At 35.6% G+C, this 24,429-nt stretch overlaps 1 pseudogene; it reads left to right on the top strand.

Annotated features, from left to right (window-relative positions):
- Positions 1-16,607: 16,607 nt before the first annotated feature.
- On the top strand, positions 16,608-18,703 carry LOC143605225 (nuclear intron maturase 1, mitochondrial pseudogene; annotated as a pseudogene).
- Positions 18,704-24,429: the final 5,726 nt, after the last annotated feature.

Raw genomic sequence — 24,429 nt, forward strand, 5'->3', positions numbered from 1 at the left:
TAAAAAAATTAATATATTACAAGATATAAAAGGAAGATAAAATAAAAAGAACATAGAGGAATATGTGGGGAAACTTAGAGGGGGAGAAGAGTATTTATTATTGATATTTACAAAATTTGAGCATAGTATAGGGGTAAAAGTTGTAACTATAATTTTGACAATGGAATGTTTCGTGAAAATGCATGGACCAAAAGACTCTAATACCCTCCTAACTTCTTTATTACATGCAATAAGGGTAGTACTTTGAACATAAAGTCTTGTACCTCTTAAATTTTAAGAGGTACTTGACTCCTCCATTATATATAGTAAAGATAAGATAGTATATATATATATATATATATGGAGGGGTTATTATAAAAAGATGAGAGTGTCTAAAAAGTGTAGGAAGAGATTTAGGTGGTTGGATCTTCTCAATCAACGGTTAAGATGGAAAGTTGACTGAATTGAGAGTGTGCTTTATTTTAAAGGTCTGGAAATGTGTGTTAAAGGGTATATTAGCCTTATTAGTTATCAAAATATGCAAGATGTCAACTGAATATCTAAAGAAACTCCTAAATTTATACAATCAATCTCTCTTGGCTCACACTACGTCGTTAGATATTATCTAGTTAATAGTATTTAGTTTGTTTTTAGTTGCACAACATAAATTCACAAATAAACACATTAGTATTAAAGATTATAACAAACTAAGACACTAACTTTAAACTAATAAAGAAAACATAACTATTTTAATAAATAATAGTCATTGTTGACACTAACATGAAAATAAATTAAAAGATAAAGCACACTTGATGGTGAATAACACATTGGATATAAAATACAAGTGTGTGTAAAATAAATAATAAATTAGAGGGATGACACACTTAATGACAACTAGCATTGGATATAAACATATATCATAATAAAATCGGTGAAGGAACATATATCATATTAAGAAACTAATGAAGCTAATCTCATGAAAAACACACTACCACTCACTTTTTTTCTTCAAAAATACACTACGTCGATACAAATAATAACACATCATCATGAAGAAATTGTGAAAGGTATTTGATATAAGTTTAGCCAAATAACACATGAGCATAACTATATTTATAAGAAAGACAACATCATAAAGGAATTGTGAAACGTAAACAATTGGTTGTTAATTTTAATGTATGATGTAGAATTAAATATGATAATAAAAATTAGTAACTGGCCATATTGATATTGATGAATATTGATGAATGATTGATTAGCAAGAAAGTAATGATAAATATTATGTTTGTTATTTCCTTCCATAATAAACAAAAAAGAATGATTACAATCCTACCCTTACTTGATCAATTTAATCTAAAGGTCTAAAACTCTTTATACATTTTTATGGAAGACGTTACTTCTTATTATACCTTTCTCTCTCTCTCTCTCTCTCTCTCTCTCTCTCTCTCTCTATATATATATATATATATATATATATAACTTGTTTATACATATTAACCATGCTTAACTTCTGCTCATAATAGTTTGTATGTCATATTTATGAAGTTCCATGGTTATGAGTTTGTAGCGACTAGCCTCGGTTTAACCGTAAATAGCTCTAAACCGTAAACCGAACTTTGTTGACTAGTTTTGTAAAATAATTATATAAATTATGTTAGATTTAAGTTTCTAAAATCATTTTTTATAAGTTCCATGGTTATGGGTTTGTAAAATCTGACATCGACCTTGACCCGAAACAAGATCTGAACCGTAAACCGAACTTTCGTTTAAAGACTTTATTGTTGACTTTTTGGTTATAAAACTTAAGTATCATCATTTATAAATTATTATACAAGTTCTTTGATGTTTGGGCATGTGGTAACTATTCTTGACCTTATTCCAAGATAGAAACCGAACTAAACCGATTTCACTCGCTTAAAACACATAGGTGTGTTTCTAGCTATCGAGACTTGTATATTTCTTTAAAAATACTTTATAAACTGATTTTAATTATTTTCTCAAAATATTTGGAATGTCGAATCCAACTTTATCTCATAACAAAGTTTGGACCGACAAACCGAACACTCGCTTAACGGACGTTGTTAGTTCTAAAACAATAGAACTACATACTTGATTAAGTCTTAGATTTTATTGAGTTATCTTATAACATTTATTATTTTGGAAAGTTGACTTTGGGTTTGACCAATTACCAAAACCCGAACCAACAACCCGAGCACTCGTTAAAAACCCATTTTAGTATCTATATTATAAAGGGACTTGCTTCTTGAATTTTTACCCACCTTATTACTTAACATAGGTTGAGTAAAATTAAGGGCTAGATACTTTAACCAGGTTTCGAGCAAACTTATATTTTAAAAGGACTAGTATTATAATTTCTTAATTATTTACATTTTAAACCTTAAACTTTAATTGTTTACATTTCTATTCGTTTATTTTTATTTAAAGACCTCCGAGACAACTTTTCTAGTACAAGACTTCTTTTCCTTTAGGCTTCGTTCGTTAAACCCGTCGTTCCGGTTAATCTCCAAATCATCAATCTTTCAAGTTTATTTCTTTAATGTGAGTACTTTTCATACCCCGTTTTCCATCTTTCGTTTTGGGGGTGATATTGCATACCTATTCAAACTAAATGATTTATACTTGAGTCTTAAACCACAAACTTTATTGTATACTTTACTTAAATAAATGCTCGATTTGGTGTTATATGCTTACATGCTTAAATGCTAATGTGTTTATCGCTTTTGGTTGGTTGATTCATAAATCCGAGTATATTTGGCATCCTCTTATAGAAAGATGTCGTATATTATTATTAACGATTTCATATAAATATGAGTCTATTTCGCATTCTCTTATAGAACGGTGTCGTTAATGTATTCTTATTAACGATTTCATAAAAACCCGGGTCTATTTGGCATCCCCTTATAAAACGGTGTCATTAGTGTATTCTTATTAACGATTTCATTATCTAAATTGTTGCTATTATTTATTGTTTTGTATACAAGTTGTGAAATTTCATATTATATACTTATTGTTTAAAACTATGAAATTGCTCACCAACCTTTTGTGTTGACAAATTCTATTTTATGCAATGTTACAGGTTCGATTCTTAGGTTGATTCGAGGACTTGACGAAAAACGTTATCAAGACTATTAGGATATTAGCAAAACGAACTATATATTATTTTGCTATGTTTGAATTCGGTTATTATATGAACCAGTTATGTGACTCTATGATTTTATGAATTTAAATGTGTTGATTAAATATTGTCACCTTAATAGTGTCTTGTGTTCATGTGCAATCCGTTGCACCCCGGCATGCTCCGCCGCCTTTGATCGGGGTGTGACAGTATAGATAAGGGTTAATTTCCTTTTCAATTCTCACCCTTTTCTCTTGCTTTCATTCCTTAAAAAATCTGTGAAACACCTTTTTTTCCCTATTTTCTCCCACTTTTCTTTCCTTTCCTTTCCCTCAACTAATTTAACTTAGGACCACATTGCCGGAATTGTAAATTTTTAGTTTACCATGAAAAAAACTAAGCCAATCATATTTGAATCATTACATGAATAATGGTGTGTCATATATTTTAATCAATGTTGTTGAGACCGGACCGACTAGTCAGTCCAGTTCGACAGGGATTTGGTCCATTGACCAGTCCGGTTCTATGCAGTTCGCTTAGTTTTCAAAAAACCGGCCGGTCCGACCGGAAAACCATACCGGTTGAACAGGGTTTTTTATTAATTTTTATTTGCGAAAAATGTTTTTCCAGCATTTTTTAAGCAAAAGTCGTTCGGCCGGTCTGACCGGATCAACCGGTTACCCGACTGGTTCGCTACCTGATCCGGTTATGAAAATATTGATTATAATATCAGACCATGGGGGTATAGGTCACTCCCCATCATCGGTGGTGCTAAGGCGGTATAAGTGATGTCACAGCTCGTCATGCCTCCACCCCCCTCGACTGCTAGTGACGGGGCCCAAATGATCGTGGTCAAACAGGTCATTACGCAATCATACTCCCCCCCCCCCCTTTGTATTTGTTTTTGTTATTAAATGATATAAATAAACAAAATTAGGGAAAATTATAGAGAATGTCTCATAACATAAGAGGAGTTAAAGGGTGAAAAAAAAGTTGAGATGACTTTGATTTGATGTGGCAAGTGACTAAAAGTGACTCATAAAGCATAGTCTTGTGTTTTCCATAGAGGTCTACAATTCTTTGTTACATTTATAGACCGTTAACGTTAATGGTTTGTATTAAAGAATAAATATTTGTCATTATTGTATTTATATGTAACCATAATTTACGTTTGTTATCTCCTCAATTATAGGAGTAAATTTTGTATTTATTCTTTATATAATAAGATTGTAACAACCTCCTAATCATTGAGGTTGATTTTATCATATTGTCATGGTATCAACCGCTTCTTTCTAACCCTAATCGCTTTCTTTTCTTTTTCCTGGGATTATATCCATGGCTTCATCCAGTTCTTCTTCATCTCAAGAATCATCAATGAATACCATCCTACATATGATTAATATGAAACTATCCTCCACCAATTATCTCCTATGGAGAAACCACATGCTGCCAATTTTCACTTTCCACAAACTAAGTGGCCACATAGATGGTTCTCTTCCCAAACCTTCACCCACTGTTACCATCAACGAAAAGGTTGTTCCAAATCCTGAAGCCGCTACTTGGGATGATAATGAACAACGTACAATCATCATCCTCAACTCATCGCTCACTGAAGAGTCTGCCGCAGAGGTTCTCGGCATCACGAGTGCTCATCAAATAGCAATGCTTCGGTTGAACGTATTCATTCTTTGCGTGATACGCTTCGCCAACTTACCAAAGGCTCCTCTACGGTCACTGAATTTGGCAGGCGTTTTAAGATAATTTGTGACCAACTTTCGGCCATTGGACAACCGGTTATTGATTTTGAAAGGAATCATTGGTTTCTCTGTGGTCTCGGACCATCATTTGAGACTTTTTCCACTACCATTCGAGCCATCAAACCCGCACCTACATTCCGCGATTTACTCTCACAAGCGGAAAGCCATGAATTATTTATTCAAACTCTTCATGGTACTTCTTCACCCTCGGTTGCGTTTCATGTTCAGAACACCCGCTCTTCATCGTCTTCAAACCGTGGCAGGTTCTCCAACTCTCGTGGCGCCGGCTCTCGTAACTATAATAATAGTGGTCGTGGCCGTAATCAAGGTCGTCGATCACCCCTTTGCCAATTATGTCGTACTTACGGCCATTATGCGTCCGCATGCCCTAACTACGATACTTCTCCTCGTCAATGCCATGTTACGAACGACTCTCCCGATTGGAATGTTGATTCAGGAGTTACAGATCATATGACTCCATCGTATGAATCTCTTGACAATGCGACTCCTTATCAAGGTAACTCACATGTTGTTTTTGGTAATGGCAAATCTTTACCAGTTACCCATAAGGGTACATCCACGGTCTCCAATAACATCCTCTTACGGGATGTTCTTGTCATTCCTAATCTCACAAAAAAATTATTATCCGTTAGTAAACTAACCATGGATCATCCGGTTGATGTTTTATTCTCTCAACCGTTTTTTAATATTCAGGACCGGAAAACAAAAAAAGTGCTCGCGAAAGGCGTTTGTGAGAATGGCCTTTATGTACTCAAAGATGATCCTCAAGCTTTGGTTGCTGTCTCTCGTATTTCAACACGGGCCTCTTATGAGTCATGGCATGCTCGTTTGGTCCACATGTCTTTTGATGTCATCTCTATGCTGAATAAATTGGGCTTATTATCTGTTACTTCAGTTTTACCCAAACCAACTGTTTGCACTCCTTGTCAACTTTCTAAGAGTCGTCGTTTGTCATTTGAACCTAATTTAGAACGTTCCTCTCATCCTTTAGATTTAATACATTGTAATTTGTGGGGTCCCGCACCTATATGTTCTAATGATGGTTATAGATATTATGTTGCATTTATTGATGATTATTCCAGGTTCACATGGCTTTACCCGCTCAAAACTAAGACGGGTTTTATGCAGTTTTGCCCGTCTTTATTAACCTTGTCCAAACGCAATGCTCACGTAAAATAAAAGTATTTCAAAGCGATGGTGGCACGGAATTCGTTAATCAGACCGTGCGAAAAATCTTTGAGGAAAATGGCACTTTTCACCGATTTTCGTGTCCGCATACGCCTCAACAAAACGGGCGCTCCGAACGGAAACATAGGCACATCGTTGAAACCGGTCTTGCAATGCTCTTTAACGCTCACATTCCGGCTACTTTTCACTTCCGCAGTCTTTATAATCAATCGATTGCCAACTCCTTTATTGAAAAACAAGTCCCCATTTCAGTAATTGTTCTCTCAAGAACCTCAATATTCGAATCTTCGTACATATGGTTGTCAAGTTTTCCCGTATTTACGGGACTATTTCAAACACAAGCTCGAACCAAGGAGCATTCCATGTGTTTTCATTGGCTATAGTACGCAACATAAAGGTTATCGATGCCTTGATCCAACCACCGCACGAGTATATATTACTCGACATGCTCGATTTAATGAAACAGTATTTCCTTTCGGTGGTTCCCAAACTTCAAGTAACTTTAGAAATTTGGAGCTCAGTACATTTGTAGATGATACACTTGAACTAGTAATATCACCTAATAACCCACCCACTTCCACGCCATTAAAGTCCACCAAAACTTTTATTACCCCACCATGTTCCCTTTGTAACTCATCCCAGCCTTTTCACGCCCACCCAACAACTGCTCCCAGTTCACATTCAAACACACCTACACCGTTCACTAACACATGCCCAGCTCACCCTTCCAGCCCGTTACCAAATACCAGCTCTACCTCCACATATTAACCAACCTGAATCCTCCTCTTCACAACCCAATTCTGCCAACACTATACCGCAACCCACTGAACCAATTGTACCTCTTCCTTCCACCACCTCCACGCCTAGTACTCCTAAACCGACTCACCCAATGACCACTAGAGCTAAGTCTGGTATATTCAAGCCAAGACATCACGCGGACACTTATCCTCTTCACATTGCTCTCTCCACCACCACCGAACCACGAGGATTTAAAATGGCAGCTAAAAACCCAAAATGGATGGCTGCCATGAAAGAGGAAATAGATGCCTTAAAATGCAATGACACATGGACACTTGTGCCAAGACCTCCTGCCACTAATATTGTAGGCTCCAAATGGGTCTATCGCATCAAATATCATTCCGATGGGACGATTGAGAGATACAAAGCTCGATTAGTAGCACAAGGATACCCTCAAATTCCCGGTCTAGACTACCCTCACACATTTAGTCCGGTGGTCAAAGCCTCAACTATCCGGATTGTTTTATCTATTGCTGTTTTAAATAACTGGGGGTTGCACCAACTAGATGTTAAAAATGCCTTTTTGAATGGCAACTTAACTGAAACAGTATTCATGGAACAACCCCCCGGGTTCAGTCATCCACAGTTTCCAAATCACGTCTGTCGTCTAACCAAGGCCTTATATGGTTTAAAACAAGTACCACGTGCATGGTTTCACAGGTTAAGTGCCTTTCTCATTTCATATGGCTTTTCATGCAGTAGGGCAGACACCTCACTTTTTGTGTTTACTCCGGAATCTTGTATCATGTACTTACTTGTATATGTGGATGACTTGATTCTTACCGGTAACAATGAAACAGCCATTACCACTTTCATCTCTCGTCTCAATCATGAGTTTGCTATAAAAGACCTTGGTGATCTCAATTATTTTTTAGGTCTTGAAGTTGCATATATGGACAACGGTTTGTTTCTTCATCAATCAAAATACGCAACTGACATTCTTCGCGGGGCCGACTTACTTGACTGTAAACCGATTGCCACACCTCTTGCTCCTCAAGAATCATTTACCTCAAAAGGGTTACCATATTCTGATCCTACCCATTATCGATCCTTAGTTGGCGCTCTTCAGTATTTAACAATCACTAGACCAGATCTGTCATATGCTGTTAATCAGGTTTGTCAATTTCTTCATGCTCCAACTGTTGATCACTTCCAGTCAGTGAAACGAATTCTCAGATATGTTAAAGGCACACTCTCATTTGGTCTCACTTTTAGTCGGCCTCATAAAGCCTCACTTATTGGGTACTCTGATGCTGATTGGGCACGGTGCATCGAGACACGTCGATCCACATACGGCTATTCAATTTTTCTTGGGGGCAACCTTGTCTCATGGAGTGCTAAGAAACAACCAACTGTCTCTTGTTCAAGTTGTGAATCTGAATACCGCGCAATGGCCAACACAACTGCGGAAATAGTCTGGACTACCCATCTTCTGCAAGAATTACGTGCCTTACCTCCTGACCGACCAACTCTTTTATGTGACAACAAAAGTGCGATCTTCATGACACAAAATCCGGTCTCACACAAGCGTGCCAAACATATTGATCTGGATTATCACTTCGTTCGGGAGCTTGTTACATCTGGCAAATTATATACAAAGTTTGTTCCAACCAATCTTCAGGTGGCCGACATTTTTACAAAAAGTCTTCCGCGTGCAGCTTTTGAGACTTTTCGGTCTATGCTTCGCCTCGGTCCTCCACCTTTTCGATTGAAGGGGGGTATTAAAGAATAAATATTTGTCATTATTGTATTTATATGTAACCATAATTTACGTTTGTCATCTCCTCAATTATAGGAGTAAATTTTGTATTGAGTAAATTTTGTATTTATTCTTTATATAATAAGATTGTAACAACCTTCTAATCATTGAGGTTGATTTTATCAAATTGTCAGTTTGTTTAGACTCTATGGGCATTTCATTATAGTTCACTTAAAGCATTCTTAGCCTTTGTCTCATCCTCATATAATATAATTACACTAAAAGCATTATATATTCATGTTCAAATAAATAATATTTTTTATATATTTATTATTACAGTTTCTTTCTTCTTAACTCGCAATCAAATTCAACAAATATTAAAAAATAAATGAGGCAAACAAACTATCCCTACATTAAAAAAAAGTCATTAACTTTTCTCTTTTTTCAAATCACAGCTACTCACAACCTTACTAACGCTTTTACTAATTTTGATATACCTTTTTATTCTTTGTTTAATCTTACTCGACCACTAAACTAAAACCACACATTTACTAAAATACCGATATACATTAAAGCTAATTTCCAAATACATTAAGCAAAGACCGAGGCGACAAACGATGTATCAACAACCTATGTTGTCTTAACTGGGCCCATGCTGGCTTCAGAGTCTGGCTTAGGCGATCGCCGGGAAACAATATCACTGACTGCCACTTGACAATCGTTGTGCCACCACAAGAGCATAACTCTTCGCATAACACACGATGTGACGAAAGCCTGGGTGAGCTCATGGTTCGAACAGACAACATTTGCACAAGGCCTAGCTCAAATCCTTCATTGCCAATATGCACCCAAATATGACACACGTGAAATTCAAACTTGAGTCTCCACCAGAAAACCCAAGCATCCTATTGATAGATGACAAGTTAGAGATTAACCTAACCCAAACATAATTAATTAATAAAATAAATAAACAAACTCACTTCATGTCTGACCATCTACTTATATAAACCTATACTAATCTTAACCTAACCCAAACATAATTAACTAATCAAATAAGCAAATTCACTCGTAGTCTAATACAAACTCTTCAGTGATTCAGATGACTTGATTTTTGTTAATTAGATATTCAAACGCCTGAATTGAAACACCGTTTTATAATTTGGATCACCGTTTCAAAATGAATTTTATATCAGTCAACTTACATTCTTCTTCCGACTAAAAGACTTAAAACATTAGTTTGAAATTTGGTAAAACAATACTTAACAACGTTAATTATTTTTTAACGGAGATCATTAAGAGAAAAATTATACTACTCATCACGAGTCGGTCACCGTTGTTTATCTTCCTTCTCTGTTCTCAAGTACGTACAAAAGTACCTAGGGTTCTTCTGTGCTCATATTGACAAGGATTTGTGGTGCTTCTCCTTCTACAGCTAATCTTCGTTCATGTTGTAATCAGGTATTTTTACTCAGATTTTACCATCGACCGCCATTCACATTAATTTTTTTTGTCCAGTTTTACCAGTTAAAAGTGCATAACAAAATCTCCGATAGACGATACAACTAATGTGGTTTGCTTGAAGGAATAAACGAGACAGATGGTCGGTATAAACTGCCGGGACATAATCATTACACATGGAGACACGGATTCCAGGTCTGATCCAATCCAGTTGTAGGTTACAGTTTATTTATGGTTTTAAAGTTGTTTTTTATGTAAAAGATAAGGCCAACAGACCCGCGGCTCACCCACGAAACTTAAACAGTTGACCATGGAGTTCTGAAATCGATCGTTAAAAAATCTAAATTGGACCTTCTAATTACCGCACACTTCAGGTGGTGTACGGTTAGCTTTCGGGACTGTTGCCAAAGTTTTGGTTGCGCAGCCAGTATGTTGGGTTTCGAGGTTCTTTATAAGTGAAATTGAAAATTTCAATAATGGCATCGTCCGATTTGTTAGAAAAAACAAGACATGTGTTTAGCGTCATTATTATGGATTGAAATCCAGAATATGTTTTGCCCTTTTTTGTTATTAGTTTTTATTGTAGTTTGATAGATTGAATGTATGGTTATAACATGTTTATGAGTGCTTTCTTGAAGACGTTTTGCTGTGTGATTGAAACAGAGTTGGCGTGCCTTTGTTTACTTTTGAAAGTGATTAGCCGCCATGCATTCTTTAAGGTACGTGATCAATAATCATCTGGAGGTATTTGTTAAAGCTCATCAAGTTTGCAAGTAGCAAGTTCAGAAGGCATACCAATCAAACAAAGTTTCCCCCGCCTCCGCAGCGCGGTGCATAGCCAATGTCTCTTAGGACTAAACTAACGATGTCAAGTGTTTTTTAATGGATATTCATTGAAAGAAAAATAGTCGAAAGATTGGACCGATATTAAAGACTTTTAAGTGGCCAATACACATTTGTAATTTATTTTTTTTGGTTTAAACTCACTCGTGTGACCAGTAAACAAAAACCACACCATCTTCAAATGCATCGGCAATGTCTCTTTGGGACTAAACTCAAACACCTTACCTGCATTCGCACCTTCTCCCACCTCTCTACTCCCCACCGCCACCGTCATCAACAACCACCCAAACAAGACCCACACTCCCTCCTCAAACAAGACCCATTTCAAGATCCACCTCTCTACTCGTGTGACCCATTTGTACTATTAGGTAGCTAAAAGGTTTGATAACTTTATTTTTAATGGGGTGATCAGCAAAGTGTGCGATGCTACAATAACCAACTTTGATTTCCTCGTTTCAAGGGAGGTATCCATAGCCTCCAAATCGCTAGTTTGTTTACATTACAATTGCATATTATCCAATAATCTCGACCCTTTTCATCATCCCAAACTCGACGACCGTTACACAAAGGTTCAATTTGTCTATCTCCGATTGATATTCGAAAAAACCCTGCAAAAATGTTACTTTATAAATATAGTAACCATTTTCGAAACGAAAAATGCAAACACACAACCCACAACATAACAACCCTCAATTTGTGTAAATTCGGGTTGGTTAACGGATCAAAACATGTCTTTTTTTAAGTATTAATTAAGTTCGGATCACAAAATACAGGCAGACTTACCGTAGTATATTTGGAAAATTCTTTGCGGGCTTGGATAACAACATAAACTGGAACATGTGCTACATCCCATTCTAGAGCCAACTTGTCATTGGTGATCAATCGGTGCTTAATTCATTGCCAAAATATTGTTTTTCGTTGTTCAAGGCTTCGAAGGGAGTGCTGGACAAGCTAAAATGATTAAGGAGGGTATTTTTTTTTGGGTAGTTTGTAGAAATAAATAAGTTAAGAAATTAGTTTATGCAAAATTTCAATATAAGTTTATGCAAAGTTACTAAATAAGTTTTTGTAAAGTTACTAACTAAGTTCATGTAAAGTTATCGAATAAGTTTTATATGTTTTCCCCTAATTTGTAAAATAGTAAAGAGGCAAGGGGTCGTGAAACTCACATTTGGTTCTTTTGATTTAAAATATTCCTCAACACTAAATAGGTTTGCATCTTACTCCGATCAACTACTAAGGTTGCAAAGGATTATTAGCCACGAACTTTGGTCAACACCTCCTAGCCTTCATATTGCTTCCTCTTGCTTGATCGTTCCCCAAATAAAGAGGCTAAGTTTATGCAGAAAGGTATGTGAAGTCAGTTTGGGGGTGTAAACGGGATCCAATGGCTAAGAATATTTGATTTGATAAACTTCAGTGGAACCCAAAAGGATAGGAAAAAGAATCAAGTGATCGTTTGATGGTTCAAAGATATATATGAATAGAAGATAGACGTGTAACTCCGATTTTGCGCAGTTCAGCAATGAAGGTGATTTGTAGGTCGAATCCTTGTTCAAATTGGGCGAGATGAGCTGGAGAATTCAACTAAGACATAGGAGTTTTAATCTCCAAGTGGAAAGTCATAAAGTTATTCAAAAATTTTTAACATGGAATGAATTAGTTTCAACGTCATTAATTTGAACTAAAATTCTTATATATGGCCTTCCCGAAAAACAGAAAATTTTTTCATTATTGTAATTGTAAAGGTCGATGGAAGACTCCCCACCACCAAAATTTGAGTGAAAATATACTAAAAATCAAGAAAAAATTTTGTAATTTTTTCTTGATTCTTTTTTCCCCGAAAACAGAAGAAAATTTGTTGTTGTATAAAGGGAGATATAATCATTTTTTATGGACTAATTTTCTGAATAGAAGCTTGAGTAGCTTTAGTGTGGTTTGGTGCAAGAATGATGTGGTATGTGAAGGTGTTAAGTGTGGGTTGGTCTTTATAGAGGACTTAGAATCCTTGGAGTTGCATCCTATTGGTGGATCTAGTGGTGATCCAAGGGCTCTAATTCACTGCTGGAAATTGGTGTTTGGTGGCCCTCACAAACCTGTCAAACCATATGCTTCGAGTGAGTTTTGTGTTTAAGATAGGGACTTGTCAAGGACCTAAGTGGTATTATGCAGGTTTTTAGGTGTCAAAGTGGAGTACATAAGGGTCCATTTCCAGCTTAAAACTCCTGTGTACACCTGGTCATGTCACACATTTCGGTTTCTTATGCCTTCTCTCTCTCTCTCTAATAGTGACGGATGAGAAGTAGCTAGACCCAAACAAGAAGTGTTGCAGCCATATTTCGGTCTTGGGTGGTTGTGTAGCTTCATTATATAGCTAGTACTTTTATGATATTATAAGATTTGTGGTGTTCCACTTAATTCATGCATGCTAATTAAACCAAATTATCATGCATAAGATGCCTTGAATGCGTAGTAAAGTAGTAAAGATCGGTATCCTTGTTCTTGCCTAAGATATACTTACATAGAACTTTCAATTATAACCGGATTTAGGGGTTGGATATCCATGACGAAGTGTTCCAAGTGTTTCTTGATTAATATTAAATGTTAGCCTTGTTCAATTATATAGGATCCGAATTTGTAAAATTTATATTAATCCTTCATATTTACGGTTTATGTCGGGTCATTATGCATATATAAGTGGCTATATCAAGAGCTACAAGTAGACATGAACTAAAGATTTTGATTTTTGATAAACAATGTATACCATAAATATAACAAATGTAGTGTACAAGAAAGTTTTTTACTTATGTGTATCATATTTGTGTAACCTTAGTTATGTAATTTTTACAATTTTAATATAAATTGTAATTGTATTAACAATATATGATTATTTTGTTGACTGAATTTTACTTAATGGCTAGAGTTTAAAATTTTCATTACTTGTGTAATACACATGTCTCAAACGAGTTAGGATCAAATAGAAAACAATTTTTCCTAAAAACAATAAGAACCAATACCAAGCTGCCACATGGTATCTATCTAATTAATAAAAAGGGCATTTTTGTATTTTTGTTTATTGCTCGTTTTGGCAATTCCTGAATTTATGCAACCATTTATTTTTGTTTTGAATGATATTTATGATCTCAATATATGCCTTTGAAAACCTGTTGAAGCAAATTCTAACAAGAACCTAACGATAAGAATTTCTAAAGATTTCACCTTCTATGATTTTTTTCACATGGTTGAGTTTTAAGCTATTTTATGTGTCGGTTTTGTTTTATTTTATTTTACTAAAGTGTGCTGCTATAGAATTATAGTTTAACCTGTGTTGTTATAGTGTAACCAGTGTTGTTTTATTTATAAATATATATTGTGTTTTTAAGTACAAACGTGTTTGTATTGTTATAATATAAATGTGTTGTTCTCTTTTTATAAATAAAAATTGTGTTGTTATTGTATAAATGTATTGTTTTAATTTATTTTTATTAGTGTTGTTATAATATAAATGTGTTGTTTATTTTTAAAGAGATAAATCGTGTTGCTATTATATAAATGTATTGTTTTATTTTTATAAACATAGTTGTTATAATATAAATTGTGCTTTTTATTTTAAAAAAGTGTGTTATCATGTATCTTACAAGTCACTTATTAAACACTTTATCAGAACATTTTTCCTTTATTTTGGATTTTAATTATTTATTTATGTGGCTAACGACTCATTTAAGGTGGGGCACGTATTGTGGGTATTTTACGTGAGTTTCTCTTAACTAAATAGCATTTTTTTACTAAAATGCCCTTGATTTCATTTAAGACACCTTTTAGTTAATAATTTGACCACCAAATAAATCTCAACTGTCTATATTAAAAACTGACGCTCAGGATTAGTTCTCACGTTTTTTAGACTAATCTCATTTTGTACCATAACCACACTCTGCCTCAAACTAGTTGACTATATAACAATATGGAAAAATAATCAAATAAATGAATCAAGAAACAGGTACCTAGGCAGGGGCGGACCTACGTAGTGATCATCGGTCCCAGGACACCAACTTTTTTAAAAAATTATTTAGAAGCGATACAAAATTAAACTAGTTGACTAGATAATAATATGGAAAAAGTTGTTGGTTTTACTTCTTTTTGTTGCTTTTTTCCTTTTAGTCAAATAATCAAATATAATAACTAGGGTTTTATAATTTTAAATTAATAACATTAGAACCACAAACAGAACAGAACAACGTTCCTGCTCAAGCCTCAGGCTCCGCCGGACCGCCACCAGCTCACCCCCTGCCGCCGCTTACGCGCTTCTCCGCCACTAACCAACCTCTTGGCGTTCCTCTTTCGTCATTGTTTTCTGATTTTGCCTCAACTCTCTGGTAATTTTAGGGCTAAAAAAACTTACTCCGTAAAATAAAAATGTCCAATTGATTGATTTTATGCAATTATATACTGGTTGGTAATTGTATGTCGTATATTATTGTCAGATTGTGACTTTGTTATGTTAAAAACTTGAATTTTATGGTTAATATCTTCATAAACATCAATTTTGTTAAATAGAACTTTTTTCATACTTTATCCATGAATCACCAGTTAAAGTCATGATTTGTAGATTCAAGGGCATAATAAAATGAAATTTTATGCTTTGGGGTTAAGAGATTTTCTTAAAAAAAAAAACTTGAAATCTCTTAAATGTTGCTGCTACACAAGATGTGAAAGACACTTTTATGATAAACTCCAATTATCTAATTACTTAATTTCATGTTCACAAATATTGGTTATTTCTGAACTAAAAAAAGCACAGACAAATATTGATTGATGATCTTAATTTTAGTTTCAGCCTTCTTTTTTTAGAGCCATCTAATCCTACAATTAAACAAAAAAAAAATATTACTTATTTTTTGGTTATGCTAGGGACAAAGGTTGATTGATAATACTTCGTTTTAGGGTAAAATCACACTAAAATGTATGAACAAATTAAGGTGCAGCGTAATATTTGAGTATTCACATGACGCTCTTCCTTTTAGCTGACAAACCATATTCAAGTACATGTAAGCGTCATACTATCGAAACATACAGCCGACATATGTTTTAAATTAATACTTATAACTCCTCTGCATTAGGTACTGCGTGAACACATCACCGATAGACAGACGATACAACTGATGTGGTTTGCTTGAAGGAATAAACTAGACAGATGGTCAGTATAAACTGCCAGGACATAATCATTACACATGGAGACACTTCCAGGTCTGATCCAATCCAGTAGTAGTTTACAGTTTATTTATGGTTTTAAAGTTGTTTTTTATGTAAAAGATAAGGACAACAGACCCACGAAACTTAAACAGTTGACCGTGGAGTTCTGAAATCGATCGTTAAAAAAACTAAATTGGACCGTCTAATTACCGCACACTTCAGGTGGTGTACGGTTAGCTTTCGGGTTTCGAGGTTCTTTATAAGTGAAATTGAAAATTTCAATAATGACATGGTTCGATTTGTTAGAAAAAACCAGACGTGTTTAGGGTCATTTTTATGGATTGAAATCCATAATTTGTTTTGCCCTTTTTTGTTATTAGTTTTTATTGTAGTTGATAGATTGAATGTATGGTTATAACATGTTTATGAGTGCTTTCTTGAAGACGTTTTGCTGTGTGATTGAAACAGATTTGGCGTGCCTTTGTTTACTTTTGAAAGTGATTAGCCGCCATGCATTCTTTAAGGTGCGTGATCAATAATCATCGAGGACAACTGAAGCAGGAGGTATTTGTTAAAGCTCATCAAGTTTGCAAGTAGCAAGTTCATAAGGCATACCAATCAAACAAAGTTTCCCCCGCCCCCGGTGCATAGCCAATGTCTCTTAGGACTAAACTCAAACACCTTACCTGCACCTTCTCACACCTCTCTACTCCCCACCCCCACCGCCATCGTCATCAACAACCACCCAAACAAGACCCATTTCAAGTCCTCTCCGATTTATGGATCAAAACCTTCACAACCCGAAGCCAAACCCACTTCTCCAACCTCACCGGTTTCATCTCCAAACTCGACCTATGGGTCCTAGCGTACCAACGCACCTGCGCCCACTTCACCGGCTCATACCCAGCCAGACACGCCGTCCAGTCCCACGTCCTCACCAACCTCCTTTCTCTTCGAAACGCCGTCGTACAAGGTCAGTTTCAATGGAACATGAAAACCAAGCCTTACATTCAAAACCCTAATGATAAAACCCATGTTTCAAAGCTCTCAAATCGAAAGCTTCGGATGATTTCAGCATCCAATGACCCTCCGTTTCAAGCAAGAATTGCTTTTGATGATTCTCGAGCCGGTCTTTGAGGCGGGGTTTTCCCCCAAATCGCACGCCTTTCGCCCGAAAAGGAACGCGCATACGGTGATTCGAACGATTCGGAGTAATTTTGCAGGGTATGTTTGGTTCTTGAAAGGCGATTTAACCGAAATGTTTGATAGTTTAGATGCCAATTTGCTGATCGAGTTCGTTGAAAAAGGTGTTACGGATCAGAAAGTATTGGTTTTGATCAAATCCGGGTTAAAAGGAGCGTCAAAGTCGGGGCTTGATGATGAAAAGATTAAGAGGAAAAAAAAACAAGAAAAAGGGTTTGAAGAGGAAGAAAGTTCTTGATGAAAACGAGGCGAAACCCGACCCGTATTGGCTAAGAACATTTTATGATTTTGCACCTGTGGAGGCTGCAAAGGTACCTAATTATGGTTATTGTGGAATATTAAGTCCTTTAATTGCTAATATTTATCTTAATGAGTTAGATCACATGATGGAGGACAAAATCCAAGAATTTTGTTCTACATGCAATGATAGTTTTGTCATTAATGATCATGGTAATCATACGCCGTCATGGCCCGAGTTTGTACGCGGGGGTGGGAAAGATAAATCCAAAAAGATGGATTACATTCGTTACGGTGGTCATTTCTTGATAGGAATTAGAGGGTCAAGAAAGGATGCGTTGGAGATTAGGGATTTGATAATCGAGTTTTGCGAGAATAAGTACGCGCTGAAGTTAAATGAATCAAAGATCGAAATTGAACATGTAAGCAGAGGGGTTCAGTTTTTGGATCATGTAATCGGTCAAAGAGTGATATATCCAACTATTCGGTTTGCATCAAGCGGTGGTCATATCGTGAGTCAAAAAAGTGTTGGGATTTTGCTTTCGGTTACTGCGAGTTTGCAACAATGCATAGGACAGTTTAGACGGCTTAAGTTTGTTAAAGGGGATAAAGATCCCGAGCCATTACCGTGTACTCCAATGCTTTATTGTGGTCAAGCACAAACGAATGCACAGATGAATAAGTTTCTTGAAACAATGGCTGATTGGTATCAATATGCAGATAACCGAAAGAAGGTGGTTGGTTTCTGCGCGTATGTTATTCGAAACTCGGTGGCTAAATTATATGCTGCTCGGTATAAGATGAAATCAAGGGCTAAGGTGTTTAAGAAAGGTTCACCGCGATCTTAGCCGTCCACTTAGGCAGAGCATGGATAATAGGACTCCCGAGTATGCTGATTTGTTGAGATTGGGTCTTGCTGATGCGATTGAAGGGGTTAGGTTTTCGCGTATGAATATGATTCCACCGTGTGATTATACCCCATTTCCGAGGAGGTGGGTCCCGGATCATGAACAGGTGTTGCTGGATTATATAAAGTTGCAGGATTTGAAGTTGTTTTGTGAGTTGCAAAGATCAGTGAAACAAGGAAGGTTGTGTTTGCCTCAAGACATGCTTGGTGAGATTGTGTGGGATTATAAAACTATTGGAGCGCCAAGTCTAGGGTTTCAAAGAGGAAGACGGAGTCCTTTCGAATGAGGTATGCACATGTTAAGAGTTTTAAAATTGAGTGTATATTGTCATGTTGTAACGTCACCGAATGAGCTTTAACTGTTTTAAGGTTAGTGTTAGCTCATAAGCCTATAGACAGAAGTCTCTTTTAGTTATAGAATACAAATTTTGGCTTTAGAGCTGTAATTTTTTAGAACAAAAAAAGCATCTTATGTAGTTATGTGCAAGCATAAAGATTATAGTTATCTTTTCTTCATGTATTTCCTCATTTTCTTTTGTATGTATTCCCTCATGTGCGAACATAAAGTCCACTTGATCTGGCTCATAGGATGATTATGAATGAAATAGAGAAGCATACGCTATTTATTTTAGGCAAAATCAAATGTAAAAATTGATAATGATATCATTTCATGAGAGTGTGATATAAGGCTATGTGTAGTGGAGGAGCTACAAATTGGGCGAATTACGACACGTGGCGCCCAGTCAGTAAAGGGTAGAATTTTGTTTTTGAGGTGTAATAGTGTTATAGCTCCCTCCGGTATCACGTCACCATTTTTTATTATTTTCTTTTAATAATTGAACTAAACAAATAAAAACTCATTAAATTATATAATTAAATAAAAATACATTAAAATTAAAAAAGAAACATTAAAAAAAATACAACAAAAAAAAACTAATATTCATAATATTCGTGTACTTTTCTAAGTCGTCGTTGCAATAATGCGGCCTCTTCGTGTTCACCGTCCGCTATGAGGGATTCGTAGTCTTCTTTCTTTTGTTTTAGTTGAAGCGTCTGGGCTACTATTCCCTGATATTCGGTGGTTGCTTTCATGTCGTTTCCCATACTCACAACATGTGTTTCGAAATAATCGGACACCCTCGTTTAGCTGCTCGGCTTGTTCACTGGCCGCGGGTTGAATCGCGACGACGACAAATCCTCCCCTTTATTATTTCTTGCTCTGCCGCGCGGTTGAGCCAACTTAAGTACTTGGTCGACGAACAGGTACTTGGTCGTCTTCGTCGTCTAAATTAACCGCGTCGTGTACCTCAACGAGGTTGATGTTACAAGCATCGGAGGGTGTGTTTGGTGTGCTCGGATTTGTCGACGACGATGTCCTCGACTTTTTTGAAGGCCGGGATGATGAGCCGGCTCGTCGAGCGGCCAGAACGGTGGGTGCGGGTGCCCCGTTCCATTTCGCGCATAGCCTTAGTTTTTCCCAACATTTTAGTTGCTTCAACGGTTTTCCGAGCCGCCCTTCGGGATACCCTTAACGCTTGGGATTAGATGTTGGCGTCGTTTTGCCTGCTACGCCAACCGGACCCACGCAAGCGGTTGTATATCCCGGCAATCGTTTGGAAATCCAAATTAAGATTCTTCCAGTGGGCTTGAACCGCTTCTTTGCCCCGTAGTCTTCGGGTTTACCGTAAGCGCGAGCCAAGCTTCAAAAACGTTCCTCCAAAATAACCTGCCGGCTTGAAAGTTCTCTAAAAATTAAAATTATTTGTCACAATTAGTATACATTTTTAACAAACAATGAATAAAGTTATATAAATAGTTAATATTAAAAAACTTACCGACGTCAGGATCCTCCGAAATGACGATCCAAGCCCTTGCAAGAGCTACTTCCCTCGACCTCGGTCCATTGTTTGTATGGATCATGTTGCGCCGTTGGATCACCCGGTTGTTTTTTTTTGTTTACGGCCCGGCTTTTGGCTAGAACCGGAGGCCCGTGCCGTTTGGGTCTCCGGCACCGTCTCCGGGTCGGTTTGGGTAGACCCGAACGCTGGCATGAGGTTTTGGGGCATAAGGTAATTGACATACATGTTTAGGTTCGGGTTGGCAAAACCAAACGGGAAATTTTGGTTCGGATGGTTTTTGGGTGTTCGGGTTCCATTGCATGTTTATGTTCAGTTGGTTTTGCAAACCGTGGAGTTGATCGAAAGGAGGGTATATGTATATATATTGTTTAAATTAAATTTGTTTTTTTTTTAAGTTGACCGTTCCCAACGGTACAATTATTATTTTTTTAATCCAAACGGCGATAAAAGATTGCCCCCCCCCCTATCACCCCACATTTCACCCGGGGGGGGGTGGGGGTGGGTTAGGGGGTGTTGTCGCCCCTATCGCCTAAAATTCGCCGGGAATGGTCGCCCACTACGGATGGCCTAACTCTTGTCAATGAAAATGAAAGTTGGACTGTTGAAACCAATTATATTAATTATTAATTGTCAAGGGTTATAGTTTAAATTATTACAATTCTATTGGTTGTCAAATAGTTTCTTTGAATAATTAATTTCATAGTTATTATTTTATTTTAAGTATTTTTCGGATAATTATAAGTAAGGCAAATTTCATTAAAAGCCAACATACTTTATGTTTTTTCTCACAAAATTTTCTCAACATTTTTTACGTATTAAAGCCTCTCTGCATGTTAAATTTAAACAAAAAAATTACATAACTTATACATTTATTTTTGTTTATGTTGCATATATATATATAATAATATTATGGTATTCACGTTCCGGTTTTGACGGGTTTTAGTTTAATTTGTTAGTATCGGTTTTTAATCTTCAAAATGGAAACAGAACCGCTGAAAAATAAAAGCGAACCGAACCGAACCAGTACTAACTATTTGGCTCCGGTTTGATTTAATGGTCTATCTTCTACCAATTGTTAAAAATATCTGGAACTGATAGCTAGGATTCAGTGTTTTATTTTATCGCCCAAACTGGCTACTTGCATTTGACTTTTGTTTAAATATTTTTCAGTGGTGTTGAATTTGTTTTAGTTTGAACAATAATTCAGCATTCATAAACACAGTTGTCACCAATATAATTATTTCGTAGAATAAAATCCTATAATATAGGTTAGATACAACAGACTAGGAAAATGATACGCATATTGAATGTAATTAGTATATATATTAAATTACAACTTAACATGTACTTTGTGCTCTAGAGGTTTTACTTATTGCTAAATGAATTTCATTATCATTTAACTGTTGATCTCTTGTGGTTTGAAATTGCTGTTGTGGATTGGAGTTCAATGTGTTAGAATAGAAATTACTTTGCTTTGATACTGTGTGTGGCTCATAACAAGGCAAAATTTGGTTACTTTTATCTCTTTTAGAGTTTTAGTTAGCGATGATGGTGGTCAGCTACTTGATTGAAATTCACGCATTACGGTTCCGGTCGCTCACTGTCAGGTAAGATAAGTACATAATATCTGAATGGAAATTATACATTCACATTTAGTTTGCGAGTTCATAGCTAATTTGTAGTTTTTACCTTGAAAATCATATTCATTAAAACTAAGAATCATTTTAATGTTCATAGTTGAATTAGAAAGGGTTAGTTGACATGTATCTTTCTTAGGTGTGCAAACGAGCCGAGCCGAGCCGAGCCCCGAGCTCGACTAGGCTCGTTTAACTTACACAGAGCTCGAGCTCGAGCTCGTTTACTATTTATCAATTAATTTTTTATATAATTATAATTATTTTATATATTTTTTTCTATTATAGTTTTATGTATAAAAGAATATATATTATTTAGTTAGTTTTATTTATATTTTCATAACATTATATTTATTAATTAATAATTATTAAATATATATTTAAAAAAAGTTATATAGAAGGCAGGCTCGTTTAGGCTCACGAGCCGGCTCGAGCTCGGGCTTGTTTATTAAACGAGCTTATTTTTAGGCTTGAGCTCGGGCTCGATAAAGCTTGACTCGAACGAGCTTTTAAACGAGCTGGTCTCGAGTAGCTTGCAAGCAGCTCGGTTCATTTGCACCCCTAAATTCTTTCTATTGCGAGTTGCGTGTGTGTATACAGGGGAATTGAGTGGCGTGCTAATAAGATAAGGAGCTGCTATATTTGTGTCAACTTACCCTTAGCCAACAATTGCTGTATTTGTTTCTTATATGCACAAACTTACAAATTAGGCCCATTTCTGAATTATGTTAAAGATGTGGTTATTAATTAGTGTAGGTTGTACAGTTTGGTTATATATATATATATATATAGAGAGAGAGAGAGAGAGAGAGAGAGGATCAAGATCATGAGAGAACTTTTTTGAAATTGAGAACTATGAGAACCATTTTGGACCATAAAAAACCCAAAAATAAATAAAAAACGCAAAAATGAAAAAAGTAAAAAAACCAAAATTCTTATTTTATCATCCCGGTTTCATTAAAAAAAGAAAGAAAACTCGGTTTAGCTAAATTATATACACATATGTATAATATATACATATATGTACATTTACATGTTTCTTGTATACACATGTATAATTTAAGATAAATGATACCGTACATATGTGTATATTACGTAACTAAAGATTAAATAAAATTATACATATGTGTATAATACGAGTTTTTTTTTTATTTTTAATGAAACCGGAATGAAATATAAGAATTTTGGTTTTTTTTACCTTTTTAAAATTTTTGTTATTTTTTGTTTTATGATTTTTTAAACATCTTTTTAAAGGTGTTTTTAGTGGTTTAAAATGGTTCTCAAAGTTCTCAATTTGTAAATGGTTCTCTTAGGATCCTTACCCTATATATATATATATATATATATATATAAAGTTCTTTATGCAATCCTAATTAAACTTTAATCATAACCAGAAAACTCAAGCTTATATAATACTATACTCTAGCCTTTTTTTTACACTAAAAACGAGTCTACATTTTGTGTTGATTGAGCTCGTTCACACTACTCTGTGTGTTTGTATTAGGAAAAAAACTGCACATAATTAAACGTGTGTGTGCTATTAGTATTATAAAGTAAAGCTGCTATATTTCACCCCATGATTCTTAACATTTAAGATCTTTAGTGACACTAATCTATTATTTCCGTCTCTCATGAGTACTTTGTTTCTTTAATGTAGGTTCGTGTTTCTAACAGGAAATTAATTGGGCCCGCAGGTGAAATTCCGAAGACGTATGGCTGAATGTCTTTGTGTGTGATTCATTCTCCAAGTGCCAAGTTAAGCTAAGTATTGTTAAGACGTGAATTGGAATCAATGTGTTGAATTTATTTTGTCTTTCTTTTGTTGGAGTTGACACCTTTGAACAGTGTTTTAAACCGGTTCAAACGCGCCAATTGAACCGGTTAAACCGGATTTTGCACAGCAGACCGGTATTTTGAGTCCGGTATTTTTGGCTGGTTTGCCAGAACATCGTACCGGCGGTTTTTGTCTAAAGTACCCGGTTTTTACCGGCAAACCGGTTTTATGTTCGAGAAATTTTTGATATTTACGGCCCATATTTTTTTAAAATTATTTTTAACACCAACAATTAGCATTCAAAAGTGTAAAATTTAGGACTACTTTTTAAAAATTGAGTGCTTTTACGTTATTTTTTTAATATGAATTAATTTTTGGATTGTTTTTTATTATGGAATCACTTATTTTTTGGTTATTTTTGAATTTAAGTTACATTTATAGGAAATTATAAAGTAAACTATTCAACCGGTTGAACCTTCTGGTATAACCTGGTTCAACCGCTTGTACCATTTTTAAGCCCAATCCGGTACAAGTAAAATACCAGTTTTTAAAACATTGTCTTTGAGTTACCAATTAGCCTAAGGCTTGCGTTGACACTATTGCTTATTTTTGCTTTTTGATACGAGTTCTGAATTTCTAGACACCAACACGGGTACTAAATACTAGTTATGTAAATTAAATCAAAATCGGTATCATATGACTACTTGTCTTTTATTTCTTTTCTTAAGTCTGTAACTTCAAGTTCA

This window comes from Bidens hawaiensis, unplaced genomic scaffold (assembly GCF_021521415.1).
Source record: "Bidens hawaiensis isolate Kalapana, Puna unplaced genomic scaffold, B.hawaiensis_p1.1 tig00068735_1, whole genome shotgun sequence".
NCBI lineage: Eukaryota > Viridiplantae > Streptophyta > Magnoliopsida > Asterales > Asteraceae > Bidens > Bidens hawaiensis.